The sequence below is a fragment of the Micromys minutus genome (genome assembly GCF_963924665.1).
Source record: "Micromys minutus genome assembly, chromosome: 22".
In the NCBI taxonomy this organism is placed as follows: Eukaryota; Metazoa; Chordata; class Mammalia; order Rodentia; family Muridae; genus Micromys; species Micromys minutus.
The window spans coordinates 26667445-26676650 of NC_137957.1; the positions used below are offsets into that span (position 1 = coordinate 26667445).

A 9206-nucleotide genomic window follows, 5' to 3' on the forward strand; every position below is an offset into this window, starting at 1 on the left:
AGGTTTGGCACTCAATCCTGCTTGGAACAAAGCCGAGAACCTTCTTTCTGGGAAGCAATTTCATTTCAGCTATTTTTAAACAAAGTCTTCAGCCATATTACCTACCCTTTGACCTAAAGTGTTCTTTTCTATTATCCTATTGAGGACAACAAAAATTCTGACAAAGATTAATGATGTGGCACTACTTTTAATATCAAGGTATTGAAAACCACTTAAGAGTTTAAAGTCAGAAAATTGATGAAAAGTATATTGGCACATTCAATTGCTACTTGGGAGTCTAGATAATGAGTAGATATAAATCCAGATTCTCTGTCCATACTTGTCTTTCAGTTTTTCTTCCTTCAAGAACAAAATAAGTTTAATAATACCCACTTCAGGGCAGTTTGTGATGATGATACTTTTACACTGTCTCAAACACATATGAAATAGAAATGCTAGTTTAAGAAGTAATACAAATAGACATTGTTTGATATATTACATTATTCCATTTTCTTTCTTTCTGTCCCTTCAGTTCTGAGGGCTTGTTCACATTGTCTATATCTCCCTGTATTTGATCTGTACAGAATCTGGACCAAGTAAACTGAGCTCTGACTGGTGTTGATTCTGAGCTGTTATTACAAGTAAGGCTAGTTTGCCTTAGTGTAGGAGTTAGCATGCACACAAATTGTATTTCTGGGACATTGTCCTCAAGAATGCATGTAGGTTGCAGAAGTCTTTATGATTAAGTAAAGGGAAAAATAGGCTTTTTCCCTTAGGCTAAGGGAGTTAAATAATTTTGCAGGGTTTTAACAAAAGTGTTTTATAAAGAACACATGGCAGCTTATACAGGTTCTCTTTGTCCTCAGACTAAGAAAAATGTAATCTTACAAACTGAAAGGGTGTAATTCAGATGTGGCAAAAATAAAGGAATATTAAACAAGTCTCATTTAGGTAATATGATGTGTTAATATGACCAAGTCAGCAGGTTTATGTAAGGCCTTTTATTGACTTGGCTTCAACTCATCCATTAGTTATAGCATCCATATATGTCTGTTCATTAAGTAATACCAGTTTTTACAGGCAGAAAAAGAAATAGAGGAAGGACAAGTGACATCATCAGAACAATATACCTAACAGGCATGTATATAAGGGTCCAAATCCACAGTCTTACTATAAAATCTGAGGTCTTGACAGTATATCAATGTCATTAACAGACTATATGACTACAATATTGATAGCATTAACTATTAGCCAGCTCTGAACAAAGATTATCTTCTTGAATCTCCATACAAATTTCTGATATTGTTTGTATATATATATATATATATGTATATATATATATATATATATATATGTATATATATATATATATATATATATATATATATTTGTGTGTGTGATGTGTGTATGCATGTATATGTATTATATGTGTATGTTATATATAAATATATGTTATGTGTATATGTGTGTTTATGAGCACACTTTGATGACTTTCTGATATTAAGCCTGAATTAACAAACCATTAGACAACATACACACACACACACACACACACACACACACACACACACACACATGTATATATGTATATATAAACTGGCAATAAAAAAATCAATGTATATCTCCTGAGATCATAGGCTGCTTGGTAAAATTTATTTGACAGTAAATAAGTGACCTTACCTACACAGTTGCACCTGTTCATTTCTTCACAATTTGTGTACTTTCCTAATTGCAGAATTTAAGTCAACTGTCATATTGAATGTATGATTTCATAAGACCTAACAACTTGTATCGATTTCCAATTGCCTTTTTTGACTACCTATTTTCTAAAGGAGATTCCTCTTAGAGTTAGAATTACCATTCCTATACTGGTGATTTGGCATACATTAGACCATAAGTTAAACTCATAGAAACAGTACTTCATTGGTCAGAAGTTCAAACTCATCTTTGATAGTACAATGGATCCAGACTACACTGGTCTACATAAATCTCTGCTTTAAAATATAAGCATTTGTGGTCAGAAACAGTTCAGAGGTTAAGAACACTAGCTGACTTTTTTTTTAGAAAACCTGGATTCAGATCCCAGCACCCACATGAGGCGTGACAATTATCTTCAGTTCCTGTTTCAGGGGATCTAATACTTCTTCTGACCTCCATGGGCAGCAGATACACATGTGATATTCATACAAACATATATGTGATGTGAACAAACATTAAAAAAACAATACATATGAGACAAAATAAATTAAAAATAACTATTCTCCAAAGAACTCTATTGATGTACATACAATAGTTTCCTTATCTGTTCTAACAATAGCCACAAACCTAGTTACATAAAACTGCAGCTTTTTTATTCTCTTATAGTACTTGATGTCAAAGCATGAAATTGGTTGAACCTTATCTATACTGAGGTGGTTGTCTTGCAGTTGCTAGGGAACTGCCTATACTTCTCATGATTCTCTAATCATCCTCTAAAGAACTAATCTCGGTCCATGGTCACTTTCTCCGCTTTTAAAGCCAGCAGGGCAGTTTCTTGCTTCAGAATCCATACTGATTTTTTTCTGTTGCAGATTTGCATGCAGGGCCCATCAGAATAATCTAAGATGGTCTTTTCAACACAAGATTCTTAATTTAATCATATCTGAAATTCTACAGTGATAAATAAATTCTAAAGTCACAGAGATTAGGCCTGGGTAATCTTTGGAAACAATTATACCATCTAGCACATTTCAGAAATGTGATTACTTTGAGCGATAGTCAACTGTGAAATTGTAACTTAGGCAGATGGAAGACAATGAGCACACAGTATTTGTGGAGACAATGGGAAATTCATTGCTTTGTTTATCTCAAGGATTCATAGTGAAGTAGGAGCAGATTTTACTAAATACAAATCCAGGGAATATAAGCTAAACTTCTACCTTCCAAATTATCAATTTCCATTTAAAATTTAACTTTAAATATTTACCTTGTGGAAAATTTCATTTTCTCTGTATTGGCCAGGTTAGTGTTGCTGTGACAAAGTATCTGAGATAAGAATGTTAAAAGAAGAAAAGCTTCATTTTGGCTCATGGTTTCAAAAGTATAAAGCCATAGTTATCTTGCTCCTGACTTTAGAACAACACCAAATATTGTATCCAGTTGTGTGTGACAATTTAGTGCTGTTTATTTCATTGCAATGGGGAACCAAAGTCAGGAAAAAAATCATCCAAACCCAATGAGCTAACTAATCTAACCATGAAACCAGCGCCTTCATAGATAAATGCTCAAGCATCTCATAAACAAACAGCTTCACTGAGGAATATGAACTTTGGCTGGAGAAGGGTGACAGTTCAAATTATAAAACTCATATGCTACATTCCAATAAAGAGTGTTTCAGCACCTCTGGAAATCAGTCCTGCGGTTCAACAAAACATGAAACACCTGTCAGTGATTTTATTCCTAGGTATTTACCCCAAACGAACAAACTTATGTCCACACCAAAAAAATGTACACAAGTACCCATAGCATCATCTGATGGATAGTAGGAAAAATTCAAATTAGCTAGAGATCAACCACTGACAAATAAGTAAATGATGCATGGCTTATCCATACAGCAAATTATGTGTGCAATGAAATGAAATAAAATACTGTTGAATGTTACAAAAAGATGATCCTTCAACGTTTCATGCTAAATGAATAATGAACAACAAACATGCATTGCATAAGATCCATTTCTAGTAAATATTCAGAGTTAATCAATGATTGCTTGGAGCTAGGGAAAAGAAGTTTGGAGAAGAAAATGGTGAGAGAGTGATATGGTTATATGGTTTCTTTCAAGGGAGACCCTTGTAGGGACAGTCACACAACTTGGCAAATATACTAAAACAATTGAATTATATACCTATGAATGACACAAGTTATAATTAGTAAGTGATTTTGTTTTGTAATAGCTCTTTTATATACTGATTACATTCATGAACATGATATATAGTTAATCTACAAGGTCAGTTAAAATGACCACTGTCTCCCTTGAATTATTGCAGATGATGTAATTCTTCTGTGAACACCAAAGCTGTTTGTTTCCTTTCTTGGCATAGTCATTTTTCAAGGCTAGCAGCCTCTTAGTTTCTCAAATTGGTTTATGTGTGGTTTAAAATGAAAGCTCTCCCAAATCCTGATACTGGACAGAAACCTTTACAGTAATTACTTTTTTGCTGTTTGCTATAATTTATTATGAACATATTTTATTCTGTGTCAATCATGATCTCTTCAGAGTTATTTCCTGAGTGCAACAATACAAATTTGTGCATAGTGATATTTATTTATGTGCTGTCTATTTGTTTTCCAAGAAGGTAAATTCCACAGGGTAGAAGATGATTTAGTCATAATGTGGCCTGATTTAGTCATGCACAACTTTCAGTTTTTAGGTTTTATTTTTGTATGTGCTGATTACAGCATCTGTCAAAATGCTTCAGATAGTGTGCTCCTCTCCCACGGCCTCTCTTCATCTTCACAGTTTTGCTGTTAGATCAGAATTGAGAATTGCTTCAGACCAATGTTGTTACATGCCCAGAACATCTAAATATATGATCATTAGTAGACATAAAATAATTCACAGAAACAATTCTGTATATCAAGATAGCAGGACCCTGTCTCTTCAAGGTGTCCAAGCACATTTTGCACAAAGAACAGACAAAACAATGTCATTCTGTATACACAGTCATCTCCTAGCAATTAGCTACCACCCTACTAGAGGCCAAGTTTAAGAAAAAGAATACCAGACTCATTAGATTTTGGATTTCTCTGTGGAAAGACAGAGATGAGCTCCAAAACATTTCAACCAGTGGATGTTTTTGACAATCATTAAATTCTCCACTGACAGTTCAAATATTCAATTTATCATAATTGCAAATTTTCACTACTTTTTATTAATATGAATCTATTTTTTGACTTTCAGAATACCAATTAACAATGAACCCACTGATCAAAACACCTACTTTTTAACAATCACTAGTACTTGGGCCTCCTGAGCATAGAGACTGACATTCCATGCTGTATTCTTTATCCTAACCTTTGTGTTTTAAACTAATCTGTGAAGGAAAATCTCATCCTTTCTGAGCTGAAACATTTAAAATAGGGCTACCATCCTATCCCCGGTGCTTAGTAACACAGTCTCAGTATCTATAAGTATGAAAAATGCAGATGCAGTATGGGTATTTCTAGAATGGGTTCTTGGAACTTGTTGACTTTTCACTTGTCTGAAAATTTTGATTTTCATACAAATGATTATTTGTATATTAAGATCTTCGTAGAGACTATTTTATATCTGTGTTTATGAAAAATAATTATTATTTATGGTTTCTACTAGGTCAGCACTGGGCCATCTTCCAGGTTTTAGGGAATCCGAAGTCAGGGATTTGTCTCTATTTCAATCCCCAGTGTGTGTGTGTGTGTGTGTGTGTATTCCAGAATCAATATATATACATATATATATATAAATCAATATATATTAAGATATATTATGATATATATATGCATGTATGTATTAAGAATCAAGAAAGTACCTTGAATATGTATCAATCATCTCTGTAAAACTGTCCCTGGGCCTAGGGCAGGCCCAGGTCCCACACCTGGTAGTTAGTAACCAGGCTATGATCTGGTGTTGTGTACTCTTTCCAAGGATGAGGAAAGGTTACAACGGACGTTAGAGCAATTCTCTTGTGCATCACACTTGTGGTCAGAATTGCCATCAAATGTGGCATGTCCCTGAGCAAACAGCTGTTGAATTCTCCCAGAGTCTCTGTAGGCCAACAGTGCTGCAGCCCTGGGGACGGGTCATTGAGAACAATAAGATGTTATGTTTAATCAGATCAGACCAAATTTTCAGTCAAAGTAACCCTTATTACCTGTTTTGTGACCAGAGAATAGAATCTTTTGCATATTATCCTGTCTGAAGTTGGAGGAGAGCTATAGGTAGTCCCCATGGCTACAAGGACTTTCCCCTTCTCAAGCTTTATTAATTTCCCTTACTCTTATTAAAGGACAAAATTGACTTTTTTTCTTTAAACCTTGGCAGACAATTCAATTTCGCACAGGATAGAGGCTGTCCCTCACTATGTGTACTAATAAACACAGTTCCATCTCTTGACGTCACACCCTCATCTCTTTCTGCTTCAGGTCTCTTTACTCAGTCTCAGAAATCTGACAGGTCTCTTACTTGAATTCCTTATTTCTTTTTCTTTTTTTTTTCTCTTTAAACAACTTTATTTTACAAAACAAAGATAAATGTACAGATTTTAAACGTTTTTTGCTTAAAATTATACATTTTTGTCAGTACTTTTTTCAGATTTTAACATAATTTTTACATAAAACTATATGAATATATTTTTTAGTCAGTACTTGATTTTTTTCAAGGTTTGATAGTATGCCTTGAAAACTTAATAGTTACAATGAGCATAAAGTACATGTAAAACAAAGTGTAACATGGAAATGGTTAAAGTTTTCTTGTTTTGTAAATATTTTTTTTTGTTTTGTTTTGTTTCCTTTATTTCTTGGACTTCATATAGTCTGTGATTTATTTCTGGGGGAGTGCAAGCCTCTGGGGTTAGCATCCCAATATCAGTGACTGCATATTATGTCTGTTCTTTTGTGACTGGGTTATCTCACTCAGGATGATATTCTCTAGATGCAGCCATTTTCTTAAGAATTTGGTTAAGTCATTGTTTCCGGTGGCTGAGTAGTATTCCATTGTGTATATGTACCACAATTTTTGTATCCATTCATCTTCTGAAGGACATCTGGGTTCCTTCCAGCTTCTGGCTATTAGAATTCCTTATTTCTAATAGATCTAGTCTGGTAAGTAAAAAGCTACTGAACTTGTTTCATCTCCTTTTCTATTCCTTTGGATGTACTGACAAAATATTTTTTAAAGAAGTGTCAAGCAATAGAATTTCAACTTAAAATAGATTTTATTTTCTGAAAAAGTTAATAATGTATATAATACTTTTAGTCTATATTTTGAATATATTATCTGATCTCATAGTTTTGAAAAATATTTTCTCTCATTGTCTGAATCCTATAGAAACTGTCATTATATACTCTGAATTAATAATTTTATTTAGTGCCTCATGGGATATAAATATTGTAAGTCTCTCTTTAAGATAGTCTACCAAAAAGCAGTGGCTTTGAGGTCTCGTGGGTCTGTGTCTTGCTTCAACAGTGTTTGAATGGAACAGACCCCGGGGCTCCCATCTTAGCTTCCAGCAGCCCTACAAGTCTCTCCAGTAGCAGCCTCCAGGACCATCTCCTTGCTGTCTCCGGCTCCTAGGACCAACCAACACCGTCTTCGGGTCTGTCCCGTACTCCGGACCAGCAATGACTTCAGATCTGTCAGAATTACTCCACCGAATTGGAAGCTGCCGTGAACCGCCTGGTCAACTTGCACCTGCGGGCCTCCTACCCCTACCTCTCTCTGGGCTTCTTTTTCAATCTCGATGACGTGGCTTTGGAGGGAGTAGGCCACTTCTTCCGCTAATTGGCCAGGGAGAAGCACAAGAGCGCCGAGCGTCTCCTCAAGTTGTAGGACGAACGTGGGGGCCGTGCACTCTTCCAGGATGTGCAGAAGCCATCTCAAGATGAGTGGGATAAAATTCTGGAGGCCATGGAAGTTGCCTTGGCCCTGGAGAAGAGCCTGGACCAGGCCCTCTTGGATCTGCATGCCCTGGGTTCTGCCCGTGCAGACCCGCATCTCTGTGACTTCCTGGAAAGCCACTTCCTGGATAAGGAGGTGAAGCTCATCAAGAAGATGGGCAACCACCTGACCGACCTCCGTCGGCTGGCAGGGCCACAGCCAGCGCAGACTGGTGAGCCCCAGGGATCTCTGGGCGAGTATCTCTTTGAGCGTCTCACTCTCAAGCACGACTAGGAGGCCTCTGTGCCTTCCAAGGGGCTCCCTCCTCTGCTGCACCAGCCGCCTCAGGACCTCCACCCGAATGAACCTCTAAAGCCACTAGGCCGCTTTGTAACTGCCCTGGAGCCTCTTCCAAGTCTTGGACCAAGAAAAAAATAAAGCTTTTTGAAACAGCAAAAAAAAAAAAAAAAAAAAAAAAAAAAGATAGTCTACCAAAGCAAAATGAAGCAAATTCAAAGCATTTACTCTAATCGAAGCATTGAGTTCATAGCAAAGGGATCATGTGAGTGTAAATTCTGCTAGCTGACTTAGTCATAACTATGTGCAAATCTTTTGTTTCCTTCTGTGTAGATTGTCCTGAAGCTGTTCTTATTTTAATGTTAATTCTACTTCCCCAAGAAGAGCAGCCTAGTCTTTTTCTTATGAGGTGACTTCACCTGAACCTTCCCATTTTAATTAGTGAAATAAAGGAGAGCCAGTGACTGGGAGGTGTAAGGGAGGTGGAGATAGAGGGTCAGAGGTCAGAGGAAGGAGGAGATCCTGGAGGAGAAGTTCCAAGATGGACCTCCAGAAAGATGAGCTAGATCCAGGTGGGCTTGATTGGCATTAAATAGCTATGAACATTTAAGGATTTTATAGGTCTAATATCTCATATAGAAGGGCAGTTTGTATCTTTGTCTATTTGATGAAATCTTCTTGTGTAGAGGGTTTGTGGACTGAGAACTGAATACATAAACCTGTATAAAAAGCTATCGGGTTATAGAGTTGTGGTTGTGTTGAGATTTGGGATAAAGAAACACCCCAGGATAGAGGCAGTCACAGAGTAAACCACCAAGGGAAGGAAGTTGCCAAGGGAAGGAGAGACTGTGGGGGCGGCTCAGAGGAAGTGACAGACGTGTGCATGGCTCAGTACTAGAAGTGTTGCCTGCAGAGTGAGGCACGGGGCAAGTAAAGAGATAAGCCATTTTTAAAATCTTTTTAAATCATTAATAATTCAAGAGTTAAGAGTGTAGCCTTGTGGCAATTCTTGGTACTCAAAAATCATTATGTTTAATCTATACACACCAAGAAAACTCTGTTTCTATGATACATTCTGTTCCTCATGTACTTTATGCTTATGGTAACTAGTAAGATTTCAATGCATGCTATCAAACCTCTAAAAGAATTAAGTACTGACAAAAATGTATTCATAAAGTGTTATGCCAAAATGCCTTTAAAAATTTGTATATGTATCTCTTTAAAAAAAAAATATAAAGTTGAAAGAGATAAAAAAGGAAAGCTGAGTAAATATGTGCTCCCAACCTTCATGTTTTTTGGCTAAAAAATTGAACTATTATTT

General features: G+C 36.2%; 1 pseudogene across 1 annotated transcript; it reads left to right on the forward strand.

The window, feature by feature from the left end:
- Positions 1-5147: 5147 nt before the first annotated feature.
- On the forward strand, positions 5148-7882 carry LOC308434916 (ferritin light chain 1-like; annotated as a pseudogene). Its single transcript has 2 exons — positions 5148-5171; positions 7343-7882. The product of its transcript is annotated as a ferritin light chain 1-like (transcript).
- The last annotated feature ends 1324 nt before the right edge of the window (positions 7883-9206 follow it).